This window comes from Salmo salar, chromosome 26, assembly GCF_965601325.2.
Source record: "Salmo salar chromosome 26, fSalSal1, whole genome shotgun sequence".
Lineage (NCBI taxonomy): Eukaryota > Metazoa > Chordata > Actinopteri > Salmoniformes > Salmonidae > Salmo > Salmo salar.
The window spans coordinates 39,099,620-39,115,000 of record NC_138316.1 but is presented as its reverse complement, the minus strand read 5'-3'; the positions used below and the strand labels follow the sequence as shown (position 1 = coordinate 39,115,000).

The window sequence follows — 15,381 nt, the reverse complement described above, 5'->3', positions numbered from 1 at the left end:
AAGAGTGTAGCAATTGAAAGAGCAATTGAATTGCATGTGAATTTTACATTTACTGTACTTTTCACAGCATTTGTCAGTAACACCATCCGGAAATATTCTGGATACAATCAGTAACATAATGAGAATATTCATTGAAATGTTGGAGTAGGTGCAAGATAAGAAAAACAAGGATTTACAAGGAATTGAGTGAGAGGTCTGACTGGTGTCTCTAAGAGGCCTCACACCTCTCCAAACTGTGGGTTTGAGTGAGAGGTCTGACTGGTGTCTAAGAGATCACACACCTCTCCAAACTGTGGGTTTGAGTGAGAGGTCTGACTGGTGTCTAAGAGATCACACACCTCTACAAACTGTGAGTTTGAGTGAGAGGTCTGACTGGTGTCTAAGAGGCCACACACCTCTCCAAACTGTGGGTTTGAGTGAGAGGTCTGACTGGTGTCTCTAAGAGGCCTCACAACTCTCCAAACTGTGGGTTTGAGTGAGAGGTCTGACTGGTGTCTCTAAGAGATCACACACCTCTCCAAACTGTGGGTTTGAGTGAGAGGTCTGACTGGTGTCTAAGAGATCACACACCTCTCCAAACTGTGGGTTTGAGTGAGAGGTCTGACTGGTGTCTAAGAGATCACACACCTCTACAAACTGTGGGTTTGAGTGAGAGGTCTGACTGGTGTCTAAGAGATCACACACCTCTCCAAACTGTGGGTTTGAGTGAGAGGTCTGACTGGTGTCTAAGAGATCACACACCTCTCCAAACTGTGGGTTTGAGTGAGAGGTCTGACTGGTGTCTAAGAGATCACACACCTCTCCAAACTGTGGGTTTGAGTGAGAGGTCTGACTGGTGTTTCCATGAGGCCACACACCTCTCCAAACTGTGGGTTTGAGTGAGAGGTCTGACTGGTGTTTCCATGAGGCCACACACCTCTCCAAACTGTGGGTTTGAGTGAGAGGTCTGACTGGTGTCTCTAAGAGGCCTCACACCTCTCCAAACTGTGGGTTTGAGTGAGAGGTCTGACTGGTGTTTCCATGAGGCCACACACCTCTCCAAACTGTGGGTTTGAGTGAGAGGTCTGACTGGTGTCTAAGAGATCACACACCTGTCCAAACTGTGGGTTTGAGTGAGAGGTCTGACTGTTGTCTAAGAGATCACACACCTCTCCAAACTGTGGGTTTGAGTGAGAGGTCTGACTGGTGTCTAAGAGATCACACCTCTCTCCAAACTGTGGGTTTGAGTGAGAGGTCTGACTGGTGTCTAAGAGATCACACACCTCTCCAAACTGTGGGTTTGAGTGAGAGGTCTGACTGGTGTCTAAGAGATCACACACCTCTCCAAACTGTGGGTTTGAGTGAGAGGTCTGACTGGTGTCTAAGAGATCACACACCTCTCCAAACTGTGGGTTTGAGTGAGAGGTCTGACTGGTGTCTAAGAGATCACACACCTCTCCAAACTGTGGGTTTGAGTGAGAGGTCTGACTGGTGTCTCCATGTGGCCTCACACCTCTCCAAACTGTGGGTTTGAGTGAGAGGTCTGACTGGTGTCTAAGAGATCACACACCTCTCCAAACTGTGGGTTTGAGTGAGAGGTCTGACTGGTGTTTCCATGAGGCCACACACCTCTCCAAACTGTGGGTTTGAGTGAGAGGTCTGACTGGTGTCTCTAAGAGGCCACACACCTCTCCAAACTGTGGGTTTGAGTGAGAGGTCTGACTGGTGTCTAAGAGATCACACACCTCTCCAAACTGTGGGTTTGAGTGAGAGGTCTGACTGGTGTCTAAGAGGCCACACACCTCTCCAAACTGTGGGTTTGAGTGAGAGGTCTGACTGGTGTCTCTAAGAGATCACACACCTCTCCAAACTGTGGGTTTGAGTGAGAGGTCTGACTGGTGTCTAAGAGGCCACACACCTCTCCAAACTGTGGGTTTGAGTGAGAGGTCTGACTGGTGTCTAAGAGGCCACACACCTCTCCAAACTGTGGGTTTGAGTGAGAGGTCTGACTGGTGTCTCTAAGAGATCACACACCTCTCCAAACTGTGGGTTTGAGTGAGAGGTCTGACTGGTGTCTCTAAGAGATCACACACCTCTCCAAACTGTGGGTTTGAGTGAGAGGTCTGACTGGTGTTTCCATGAGGCCACACACCTCTCCAAACTGTGGGTTTGAGTGAGAGGTCTGACTGGTGTCTCTAAGAGGCCTCACACCTCTCCAAACTGTGGGTTTGAGTGAGAGGTCTGACTGGTGTCTAAGAGGCCACACACCTCTCCAAACTGTGGGTTTGAGTGAGAGGTCTGACTGGTGTCTCAAGAGGCCACACACCTCTCCAAACTGTGGGTTTGAGTGAGAGGTCTGACTGGTGTCTCTAAGAGGCCTCACACCTCTCCAAACTGTGGGTTTGAGTGAGAGGTCTGACTGGTGTCTCCATGAGGCCTCACACCTCTCCAAACTGTGGGTTTGAGTGAGAGGTCTGACTGGTGTCTAAGAGATCACACACCTCTCCAAACTGTGGGTTTGAGTGAGAGGTCTGACTGGTGTCTAAGAGATCACACACCTCTCCAAACTGTGGGTTTGAGTGAGAGGTCTGACTGGTGTCTAAGAGATCACACACCTCTCCAAACTGTGGGTTTGAGTGAGAGGTCTGACTGGTGTTTCCATGAGGCCACACACCTCTCCAAACTGTGGGTTTGAGTGAGAGGTCTGACTGGTGTCTCTAAGAGGCCTCACACCTCTCAAAACTGTGGGTTTGAGTGAGAGGTCTGACTGGTGTCTAAGAGATCACACACCTCTCAAAACTGTGGGTTTGAGTGAGAGGTCTGACTGGTGTTTCCATGAGGCCACACACCTCTCCAAACTGTGGGTTTGAGTGAGAGGTCTGACTGGTGTCTAAGAGATCACACACCTCTCCAAACTGTGGGTTTGAGTGAGAGGTCTGACTGGTGTCTAAGAGATCACACACCTCTCCAAACTGTGGGTTTGAGTGAGAGGTCTGACTGGTGTCTAAGAGATCACACACCTCTCCAAACTGTGGGTTTGAGTGAGAGGTCTGACTGGTGTCTAAGAGATCACACACCTCTCAAAACTGTGGGTTTGAGTGAGAGGTCTGACTGGTGTTTCCATGAGGCCACACACCTCTCCAAACGGTGGGTTTGAGTGAGAGGTCTGACTGGTGTCTAAGAGATCACACACCTCTCCAAACTGTGGGTTTGAGTGAGAGGTCTGACTGGTGTCTAAGAGGCCACACACCTCTCCAAACTGTGGGTTTGAGTGAGAGGTCTGACTGGTGTTTCCATGAGGCCACACACCTCTCCAAACTGTGGGTTTGAGTGAGAGGTCTGACTGGTGTTTCCATGAGGCCTCACTCCTCTCCAAACTGTGGGTTTGAGTGAGAGGTCTGACTGGTGTCTACAGGAGGCCTCACACCTCTCCAAACTGTGGGTTTGAGTGAGAGGTCTGACTGGTGTCTCTAAGAGGCCTCACACCTCTCCAAACTGTGGGTTTGAGTGAGAGGTCTGACTGGTGTCTAAGAGATCACACACCTCTCCAAACTGTGGGTTTGAGTGAGAGGTCTGACTGGTGTCTCCATGAGGCCACACACCTCTCCAAACTGTGGGTTTGAGTGAGAGGTCTGACTGGTGTCTAAGAGATCACACACCTCTCCAAACTGTGGGTTTGAGTGAGAGGTCTGACTGGTGTTTCCATGAGGCCACACACCTCTCCAAACTGTGGGTTTGAGTGAGAGGTCTGACTGGTGTCTAAGAGATCACACACCTCTCCAAACTGTGGGTTTGAGTGAGAGGTCTGACTGGTGTCTAAGAGATCACACACCTCTCCAAACTGTGGGTTTGAGTGAGAGGTCTGACTGGTGTCTCTAAGAGATCACACACCTCTCCAAACTGTGGGTTTGAGTGAGAGGTCTGACTGGTGTCTAAGAGGCCACACACCTCTCCAAACTGTGGGTTTGAGTGAGAGGTCTGACTGGTGTCTCTAAGAGGCCACACACCTCTCCAAACTGTGGGTTTGAGTGAGAGGTCTGACTGGTGTCTCCATGTGGCCTCACACCTCTACAAACTGTGGGTTTGAGTGAGAGGTCTGACTGGTGTGTCTAAGAGGCCTCACACCTCTCCAAACTGTGGGTTTGAGTGAGAGGTCTGACTGGTGTCTAAGAGATCACACACCTCTCCAAACTGTGGGTTTGAGTGAGAGGTCTGACTGGTGTGTCTAAGAGGCCTCACACCTCTCCAAACTGTGGGTTTGAGTGAGAGATCTGACTGGTGTCTAAGAGGCCACACACCTCTCCAAACTGTGGGTTTGAGTGAGAGGTCTGACTGGTGTCTAAGAGGCCACACACCTCTCCAAACTGTGGGTTTGAGTGAGAGGTCTGACAGGTGTTTCCATGAGGCCACACACCTCTCCAAACTGTGGGTTTGAGTGAGAGGTCTGACTGGTGTCTAAGAGGCCACACACCTCTCCAAACTGTGGGTTTGAGTGAGAGGTCTGACTGGTGTTTAAGAGATCACACACCTCTCCAAACTGTGGGTTTGAGTGAGAGGTCTGACTGGTGTCTCTAAGAGATCACACACCTCTCCAAACTGTGGGTTTGAGTGAGAGGTCTTACTGGTGTCTAAGAGGCCACACACCTCTCCAAACTGTGGGTTTGAGTGAGAGGTCTGACTGGTGTCTCCATGTGGCCTCACACCTCTACAAACTGTGGGTTTGAGTGAGAGGTCTGACTGGTGTGTCTAAGAGGCCTCACACCTCTCCAAACTGTGGGTTTGAGTGAGAGGTCTGACTAGTGTCTGAGAGATCACACACCTCTCCAAACTGTGGGTTTGAGTGAGAGGTCTGACTGGTGTTTCCATGAGGCCACACACCTCTCCAAACTGTGGGTTTGAGTGAGAGGTCTGACTGGTGTCTCTAAGAGGCCACACACCTCTACAAACTGTGGGTTTGAGTGAGAGGTCTGACTGGTGTCTAAGAGGCCACACACCTCTCCAAACTGTGGGTTTGAGTGAGAGGTCTGACTGGTGTCTCTAAGAGGCCTCACACCTCTCCAAACTGTGGGTTTGAGTGAGAGGTCTGACTGGTGTCTAAGAGATCACACACCTCTCCAAACTGTGGGTTTGAGTGAGAGGTCTGACTGGTGTCTAAGAGATCACACACCTCTCCAAACTGTGGGTTTGAGTGAGAGGTCTGACTGGTGTCTCTAAGAGATCACACACCTCTCCAAACTGTGGGTTTGAGTGAGAGGTCTGACTGGTGTCTAAGAGGCCACACACCTCTCCAAACTGTGGGTTTGAGTGAGAGGTCTGACTGGTGTCTCCATGTGGCCTCACACCTCTACAAACTGTGGGTTTGAGTGAGAGGTCTGACTGGTGTGTCTAAGAGGCCTCACACCTCTCCAAACTGTGGGTTTGAGTGAGAGGTCTGACTAGTGTCTGAGAGATCACACACCTCTCCAAACTGTGGGTTTGAGTGAGAGGTCTGACTGGTGTTTCCATGAGGCCACACACCTCTCCAAACTGTGGGTTTGAGTGAGAGGTCTGACTGGTGTCTCTAAGAGGCCACACACCTCTACAAACTGTGGGTTTGAGTGAGAGGTCTGACTGGTGTCTAAGAGGCCACACACCTCTCCAAACTGTGGGTTTGAGTGAGAGGTCTGACTGGTGTCTCTAAGAGGCCTCACACCTCTCCAAACTGTGGGTTTGAGTGAGAGGTCTGACTGGTGTCTAAGAGATCACACACCTCTCCAAACTGTGGGTTTGAGTGAGAGGTCTGACTGGTGTCTAAGAGATCACACACCTCTCCAAACTGTGGGTTTGAGTGAGAGGTCTGACTGGTGTCTAAGAGATCACACACCTCTCCAAACTGTGGGTTTGAGTGAGAGGTCTGACTGGTGTCTAAGAGATCACACACCTCTCAAAACTGTGGGTTTGAGTGAGAGGTCTGACTGTTGTCTAAGAGATCACACACCTCTCCAAACTGTGGGTTTGAGTGAGAGGTCTGACTGGTGTCTAAGAGATCACACACCTCTCCAAACTGTGGGTTTGAGTGAGAGGTCTGACTGGTGTTTCCATGAGGCCACACACCTCTCCAAACTGTGGGTTTGAGTGAGAGGTCTGACTGGTGTCTCTAAGAGGCCTCACACCTCTCCAAACTGTGGGTTTGAGTGAGAGGTCTGACTGGTGTCTCCAGGAGGCCTCACACCTCTCCAAACTGTGGGTTTGAGTGAGAGGTCTGACTGGTGTCTAAGAGATCACACACCTCTCCAAACTGTGGGTTTGAATGAGAGGTCTGACTGGTGTCTCTAAGAGATCACACACCTCTCCAAACTGTTGGTTTGAGTGAGAGGTCTGACTGGTGTCTAAGAGATCACACACCTCTCCAAACTGTGGGTTTGAGTGAGAGGTCTGACTGGTGTCTAAGAGATCACACACCTCTCCAAACTGTGGGTTTGAGTGAGAGGTCTGACTGGTGTCTAAGAGATCACACACCTCTCCAAACTGTGGGTTTGAGTGAGAGGTCTGACTGGTGTCTCCAGGAGGCCTCACACCTCTCCAAACTGTGGGTTTGAGTGAGAGGTCTGACTGGTGTCTAAGAGATCACACACCTCTCCAAACTGTGGGTTTGAGTGAGAGGTCTGACTGGTGTCTAAGAGATCACACACCTCTCCAAACTGTGGGTTTGAGTGAGAGGTCTGACTGGTGTCTAAGAGATCACACACCTCTCCAAACTGTGGGTTTGAGTGAGAGGTCTGACTGGTGTTTCCATGAGGCCTCACTCCTCTCCAAACTGTGGGTTTGAGTGAGAGGTCTGACTGGTGTCTACAGGAGGCCTCACACCTCTCCAAACTGTGGGTTTGAGTGAGAGGTCTGACTGGTGTCTACAGGAGGCCTCACACCTCTCCAAACTGTGGGTTTGAGTGAGAGGTCTGACTGGTGTCTCTAAGAGGCCACACACCTCTCCAAACTGTGGGTTTGAGTGAGAGGTCTGACTGGTGTCTCTAAGAGATCACAGACCTCTCCAAACTGTGGGTTTGAGTGAGAGGTCTGACTGGTGTCTAAGAGGTCACACACCTCTCCAAACTGTGTTTTTGAGTGCGAGGTCTGACTGGTGTTTCCATGAGGCCACACACCTCTCCAAACTGTGGGTTTGAGTGAGAGGTCTGACTGGTGTCTCTAAGAGGCCTCACACCTCTCCAAACTGTGGGTTTGAGTGAGAGGTCTGACTGGTGTCTAAGAGATCACACACCTCTACAAACTGTGGGTTTGAGTGAGAGGTCTGACTGGTGTCTAAGAGATCACACATCTCTCCAAACTGTGGGTTTGAGTGAGAGGTCTGACTGGTGTCTAAGAGATCACACACCTCTCCAAACTGTGGGTTTGAGTGAGAGGTCTGACTGGTGTCTCCATGAGGCCACACATCTCTCCAAACTGTGGGTTTGAGTGAGAGGTCTGACTGGTGTCTAAGAGATCACACACCTCTCCAAACTGTGGGTTTGAGTGAGAGGTCTGACTGGTGTTTCCATGAGGCCACACACCTCTCCAAACTGTGGGTTTGAGTGAGAGGTCTGACTGGTGTCTCTAAGAGGCCACACACCTCTCCAAACTGTGGGTTTGAGTGAGAGGTCTGACTGGTGTCTAAGAGATCACACACCTCTCCAAACTGTGGGTTTGAGTGAGATTTCTGACTGGTGTCTAAGAGATCACACACCTCTACAAACTGTGGGTTTGAGTGAGAGGTCTGACTGGTGTCTAAGAGATCACATCTCTCTCCAAACTGTGGGTTTGAGTGAGAGGTCCCGACAGGTGTTTCCATGAGGCCACACACCTCTCCAAACTGTGGGTTTGAGTGAGAGGTCTGACTGGTGTCTAAGAGATCACACACCTCTCCAAACTGTGGGTTTGAGTGAGATTTCTGACTGGTGTCTAAGAGATCACACCTCTCTCCAAACTGTGGGTTTGAGTGAGAGGTCTGACTGGTGTCTAAGAGGCCACACACCTCTCCAAACTGTGGGTTTGAGTGAGAGGTCTGACTGGTGTCTAAGAGATCACACACCTCTCCAAACTGTGGGTTTGAGTGAGAGGTCTGACTGGTGTCTCCATGAGGCCACACACCTCTCCAAACTGTGGGTTTGAGTGAGAGGTCTGACTGGTGTCTAAGAGATCACACACCTCTCCAAACTGTGGGTTTGAGTGAGAGGTCTGACTGGTGTCTAAGAGATCACACACCTCTCAAAACTGTGGGTTTGAGTGAGAGGTCTGACTGGTGTCTAAGAGATCACACACCTCTCCAAACTGTGGGTTTGAGTGAGAGGTCTGACTGGTGTCTAAGAGATCACACACCTCTCAAAACTGTGGGTTTGAGTGAGAGGTCTGACTGGTGTTTCCATGAGGCCACACACCTCTCCAAACGGTGGGTTTGAGTGAGAGGTCTGACTGGTGTCTAAGAGATCACACACCTCTCCAAACTGTGGGTTTGAGTGAGAGGTCTGACTGGTGTCTAAGAGATCACACACCTCTACAAACTGTGGGTTTGAGTGAGAGGTCTGACTGGTGTCTCTAAGAGATCACACACCTCTCCAAACTGTGGGTTTGAGTGAGAGGTCTGACTGGTGTCTAAGAGGCCACACACCTCTCCAAACTGTGGGTTTGAGTGAGAGGTCTGACTGGTGTCTCTAAGAGGCCACACACCTCTCCAAACTGTGGGTTTGAGTGAGAGGTCTGACTGGTGTCTCCATGTGGCCTCACACCTCTACAAACTGTGGGTTTGAGTGAGAGGTCTGACTGGTGTCTCTAAGAGGCCACACACCTCTACAAACTGTGGGTTTGAGTGAGAGGTCTGACTGGTGTCTAAGAGATCACACACCTCTCAAAACTGTGGGTTTGAGTGAGAGGTCTGACTGGTGTCTAAGAGATCACACACCTCTCCAAACTGTGGGTTTGAGTGAGAGGTCTGACTGGTGTCTAAGAGATCACACACCTCTCCAAACTGTGGGTTTGAGTGAGAGGTCTGACTGGTGTTTCCATGAGGCCACACACCTCTCCAAACTGTGGGTTTGAGTGAGAGGTCTGACTGGTGTCTCTAAGAGGCCTCACACCTCTCCAAACTGTGGGTTTGAGTGAGAGGTCTGACTGGTGTCTCCAGGAGGCCTCACACCTCTCCAAACTGTGGGTTTGAGTGAGAGGTCTGACTGGTGTCTAAGAGATCACACACCTCTCCAAACTGTGGGTTTGAATGAGAGGTCTGACTGGTGTCTCTAAGAGATCACACACCTCTCCAAACTGTGGGTTTGAGTGAGATGTCTGACTGGTGTCTCTAAGAGATCACACACCTCTCCAAACTGTGGGTTTGAGTGAGAGGTCTGACTGGTGTCTAAGAGATCACACACCTCTCCAAACTGTGGGTTTGAGTGAGAGGTCTGACTGGTGTCTCCAGGAGGCCTCACACCTCTCCAAACTGTGGGTTTGAGTGAGAGGTCTGACTGGTGTCTAAGAGATCACACACCTCTCCAAACTGTGGGTTTGAATGAGAGGTCTGACTGGTGTCTCTAAGAGATCACACACCTCTCCAAACTGTTGGTTTGAGTGAGAGGTCTGACTGGTGTCTCTAAGAGATCACACACCTCTACAAACTGTGGGTTTGAGTGAGATGTCTGACTGGTGTCTCTAAGAGATCACACACCTCTCCAAACTGTGGGTTTGAGTGAGAGGTCTGACTGGTGTCTAAGAGATCACACACCTCTCCAAACTGTGGGTTTGAGTGAGAGGTCTGACTGGTGTCTAAGAGATCACACACCTCTCCAAACTGTGGGTTTGAGTGAGAGGTCTGACTGGTGTTTCCATGAGGCCTCACTCCTCTCCAAACTGTGGGTTTGAGTGAGAGGTCTGACTGGTGTCTACAGGAGGCCTCACACCTCTCCAAACTGTGGGTTTGAGTGAGAGGTCTGACTGGTGTCTACAGGAGGCCTCACACCTCTCCAAACTGTGGGTTTGAGTGAGAGGTCTGACTGGTGTCTCTTAGAGGCCACACACCTCTCCAAACTGTGGGTTTGAGTGAGAGGTCTGACTGGTGTCTCTAAGAGATCACAGACCTCTCCAAACTGTGGGTTTGAGTGAGAGGTCTGACTGGTGTCTAAGAGGCCACACACCTCTCCAAACTGTGGGTTTGAGTGAGAGGTCTGACTGGTGTCTCTAAGAGGCCTCACACCTCTCCAAACTGTGGGTTTGAGTGAGAGGTCTGACTGGTGTCTAAGAGATCACACACCTCTCCAAACTGTGGGTTTGAGTGAGAGGTCTGACTGGTGTCTCTAAGAGGCCTCACACCTCTCCAAACTGTGGGTTTGAGTGAGAGGTCTGACTGGTGTCTCCATGAGGCCACACACCTCTCCAAACTGTGGGTTTGAGTGAGAGGTCTGACTGGTGTTTCCATGAGGCCACACACCTCTCCAAACTGTGGGTTTGAGTGAGAGGTCTGACTGGTGTCTCTAAGAGGCCACACACCTCTCCAAACTGTGGGTTTGAGTGAGAGGTCTGACTGGTGTCTAAGAGATCACACACCTCTCCAAACTGTGGGTTTGAGTGAGATTTCTGACTGGTGTCTAAGAGATCACACACCTCTACAAACTGTGGGTTTGAGTGAGAGGTCTGACTGGTGTCTAAGAGATCACACCTCTCTCCAAACTGTGGGTTTGAGTGAGAGGTCTGACAGGTGTTTCCATGAGGCCACACACCTCTCCAAACTGTGGGTTTGAGTGAGAGGTCTGACTGGTGTCTAAGAGATCACACCTCTCTCCAAACTGTGGGTTTGAGTGAGAGGTCTGACTGGTGTCTAAGAGGCCACACACCTCTCCAAACTGTGGGTTTGAGTGAGAGGTCTGACTGGTGTCTAAGAGATCACACACCTCTCCAAACTGTGGGTTTGAGTGAGAGGTCTGACTGGTGTCTACAGGAGGCCTCACACCTCTCCAAACTGTGGGTTTGAGTGAGAGGTCTGACTGGTGTCTAAGAGATCACACACCTCTCCAAACTGTGGGTTTGAGTGAGAGGTCTGACTGGTGTCTAAGAGATCACACACCTCTCAAAACTGTGGGTTTGAGTGAGAGGTCTGACTGGTGTCTAAGAGATCACACACCTCTCCAAACTGTGGGTTTGAGTGAGAGGTCTGACTGGTGTCTAAGAGATCACACACCTCTCAAAACTGTGGGTTTGAGTGAGAGGTCTGACTGGTGTTTCCATGAGGCCACACACCTCTCCAAACGGTGGGTTTGAGTGAGAGGTCTGACTGGTGTCTAAGAGATCACACACCTCTCCAAACTGTGGGTTTGAGTGAGAGGTCTGACTGGTGTCTAAGAGATCACACACCTCTACAAACTGTGGGTTTGAGTGAGAGGTCTGACTGGTGTCTCTAAGAGATCACACACCTCTCCAAACTGTGGGTTTGAGTGAGAGGTCTGACTGGTGTCTAAGAGGCCACACACCTCTCCAAACTGTGGGTTTGAGTGAGAGGTCTGACTGGTGTCTCTAAGAGGCCACACACCTCTCCAAACTGTGGGTTTGAGTGAGAGGTCTGACTGGTGTCTCCATGTGGCCTCACACCTCTACAAACTGTGGGTTTGAGTGAGAGGTCTGACTGGTGTGTCTAAGAGGCCTCACACCTCTCCAAACTGTGGGTTTGAGTGAGAGGTCTGACTGGTGTCTAAGAGATCACACACCTCTCCAAACTGTGGGTTTGAGTGAGAGGTCTGACTGGTGTGTCTAAGAGGCCTCACACCTCTCCAAACTGTGGGTTTGAGTGAGAGATCTGACTGGTGTCTAAGAGGCCACACACCTCTCCAAACTGTGGGTTTGAGTGAGAGGTCTGACTGGTGTCTCTAAGAGGCCACACACCTCTACAAACTGTGGGTTTGAGTGAGAGGTCTGACTGGTGTCTAAGAGATCACACACCTCTCCAAACTGTGGGTTTGAGTGAGAGGTCTGACTGGTGTCTAAGAGGCCACACACCTCTCCAAACTGTGGGTTTGAGTGAGAGGTCTGACTGGTGTCTAAGAGGCCACACACCTCTCCAAACTGTGGGTTTGAGTGAGAGGTCTGACAGGTGTTTCCATGAGGCCACACACCTCTCCAAACTGTGGGTTTGAGTGAGAGGTCTGACTGGTGTCTAAGAGGCCACACACCTCTCCAAACTGTGGGTTTGAGTGAGAGGTCTGACTGGTGTCTAAGAGGCAACACACCTCTCCAAACTGTGGGTTTGAGTGAGAGGTCTGACTGGTGTCTCTAAGAGGCCTCACACCTCTCCAAACTGTGGGTTTGAGTGAGAGGTCTGACTGGTGTCTAAGAGATCACACACCTCTCCAAACTGTGGGTTTGAGTGAGAGGTCTGACTGGTGTCTAAGAGATCACACACCTCTCAAAACTGTGGGTTTGAGTGAGAGGTCTGACTGGTGTCTAAGAGATCACACACCTCTTCAAACTGTGGGTTTGAGTGAGAGGTCTGACTGGTGTCTAAGAGATCACACACCTCTCAAAACTGTGGGTTTGAGTGAGAGGTCTGACTGGTGTTTCCATGAGGCCACACACCTCTCCAAACGGTGGGTTTGAGTGAGAGGTCTGACTGGTGTCTAAGAGATCACACACCTCTCCAAACTGTGGGTTTGAGTGAGAGGTCTGACTGGTGTCTAAGAGGCCTCACACCTCTCCAAACTGTGGGTTTGAGTGAGAGGTCTGACTGGTGTCTAAGAGGCCACACACCTCTCCAAACTGTGGGTTTGAGTGAGAGGTCTGACTGGTGTCTAAGAGATCACAGACCTCTCCAAACTGTGGGTTTGAGTGAGAGGTCTGACTGGTGTCTAAGAGGCCACACACCTCTCCAAACTGTGGGTTTGAGTGAGAGGTCTGACTGGTGTCTAAGAGGCCACACACCTCTCCAAACTGTGGGTTTGAGTGAGAGGTCTGACTGGTGTTTCCATGAGGCCACACACCTCTCCAAACTGTGGGTTTGAGTGAGAGGTCTGACTGGTGTTTAAGAGATCACACACCTCTCCAAACTGTGGGTTTGAGTGAGAGGTCTGACTGGTGTCTCTAAGAGATCACACACCTCTCCAAACTGTGGGTTTGAGTGAGAGGTCTGACTGGTGTCTAAGAGGCCACACACCTCTCCAAACTGTGGGTTTGAGTGAGAGGTCTGACTGGTGTCTCCATGTGGCCTCACACCTCTCCAAACTGTGGGTTTGAGTGAGAGGTCTGACTGGTGTGTCTAAGAGGCCTCACACCTCTCCAAACTGTGGGTTTGAGTGAGAGGTCTGACTAGTGTCTGAGAGATCACACACCTCTCCAAACTGTGGGTTTGAGTGAGAGGTCTGACTGGTGTTTCCATGAGGCCACACACCTCTCCAAACTGTGGGTTTGAGTGAGAGGTCTGACTGGTGTCTCTAAGAGGCCACACACCTCTCCAAACTGTGGGTTTGAGTGAGATTTCTGACTGGTGTCTAAGAGATCACACCTCTCTCCAAACTGTGGGTTTGAGTGAGAGGTCTGACTGGTGTCTAAGAGGCCACACACCTCTCCAAACTGTGGGTTTGAGTGAGAGGTCTGACTGGTGTCTAAGAGATCACACACCTCTCCAAACTGTGGGTTTGAGTGAGAGGTCTGACTGGTGTCTACAGGAGGCCTCACACCTCTCCAAACTGTGGGTTTGAGTGAGAGGTCTGACTGGTGTCTAAGAGATCACACACCTCTCCAAACTGTGGGTTTGAGTGAGAGGTCTGACTGGTGTCTAAGAGATCACACACCTCTCAAAACTGTGGGTTTGAGTGAGAGGTCTGACTGGTGTCTAAGAGATCACACACCTCTCCAAACTGTGGGTTTGAGTGAGAGGTCTGACTGGTGTCTAAGAGATCACACACCTCTCAAAACTGTGGGTTTGAGTGAGAGGTCTGACTGGTGTTTCCATGAGGCCACACACCTCTCCAAACGGTGGGTTTGAGTGAGAGGTCTGACTGGTGTCTAAGAGATCACACACCTCTCCAAACTGTGGGTTTGAGTGAGAGGTCTGACTGGTGTCTAAGAGATCACACACCTCTACAAACTGTGGGTTTGAGTGAGAGGTCTGACTGGTGTCTCTAAGAGATCACACACCTCTCCAAACTGTGGGTTTGAGTGAGAGGTCTGACTGGTGTCTAAGAGGCCACACACCTCTCCAAACTGTGGGTTTGAGTGAGAGGTCTGACTGGTGTCTCTAAGAGGCCACACACCTCTCCAAACTGTGGGTTTGAGTGAGAGGTCTGACTGGTGTCTCCATGTGGCCTCACACCTCTACAAACTGTGGGTTTGAGTGAGAGGTCTGACTGGTGTGTCTAAGAGGCCTCACACCTCTCCAAACTGTGGGTTTGAGTGAGAGGTCTGACTGGTGTCTAAGAGATCACACACCTCTCCAAACTGTGGGTTTGAGTGAGAGGTCTGACTGGTGTGTCTAAGAGGCCTCACACCTCTCCAAACTGTGGGTTTGAGTGAGAGATCTGACTGGTGTCTAAGAGGCCACACACCTCTCCAAACTGTGGGTTTGAGTGAGAGGTCTGACTGGTGTCTCTAAGAGGCCACACACCTCTACAAACTGTGGGTTTGAGTGAGAGGTCTGACTGGTGTCTAAGAGATCACACACCTCTCCAAACTGTGGGTTTGAGTGAGAGGTCTGACTGGTGTCTAAGAGGCCACACACCTCTCCAAACTGTGGGTTTGAGTGAGATGTCTGACTGGTGTCTCTAAGAGGCCACACACCTCTCCAAACTGTGGGTTTGAGTGAGAGGTCTGACTGGTGTTTCCATGAGGCCACACACCTCTCCAAACTGTGGGTTTGAGTGAGAGGTCTGACTGGTGTTTAAGAGATCACACACCTCTCCAAACTGTGGGTTTGAGTGAGAGGTCTGACTGGTGTCTCTAAGAGATCACACACCTCTCCAAACTGTGGGTTTGAGTGAGAGGTCTGACTGGTGTCTAAGAGGCCACACACCTCTCCAAACTGTGGGTTTGAGTGAGAGGTCTGACTGGTGTCTCCATGTGGCCTCACACCTCTCCAAACTGTGGGTTTGAGTGAGAGGTCTGACTGGTGTGTCTAAGAGGCCTCACACCTCTCCAAACTGTGGGTTTGAGTGAGAGGTCTGACTAGTGTCTGAGAGATCACACACCTCTCCAAACTGTGGGTTTGAGTGAGAGGTCTGACTGGTGTTTCCATGAGGCCACACACCTCTCCAAACTGTGGGTTTGAGTGAGAGGTCTGACTGGTGTCTCTAAGAGGCCACACACCTCTCCAAACTGTGGGTTTGAGTGAGATTTCTGACTGGTGTCTAAGAGATCACACCTCTCTCCAAACTGTGGGTTTGAGTGAGAGGTCTGACTGGTGTC

The 15,381-nt window shown here is 50.5% G+C and overlaps 1 protein-coding gene across 2 annotated transcripts in view; it reads left to right on the top strand.

Moving 5' to 3' along the window:
* LOC106572775 (UPF0606 protein KIAA1549L) overlaps positions 1–15,381 on the top strand; it is a 194,419-nt gene that overhangs the window by 86,863 nt on the left and 92,175 nt on the right. The gene's annotated exons all lie outside the window — the stretch shown is intronic.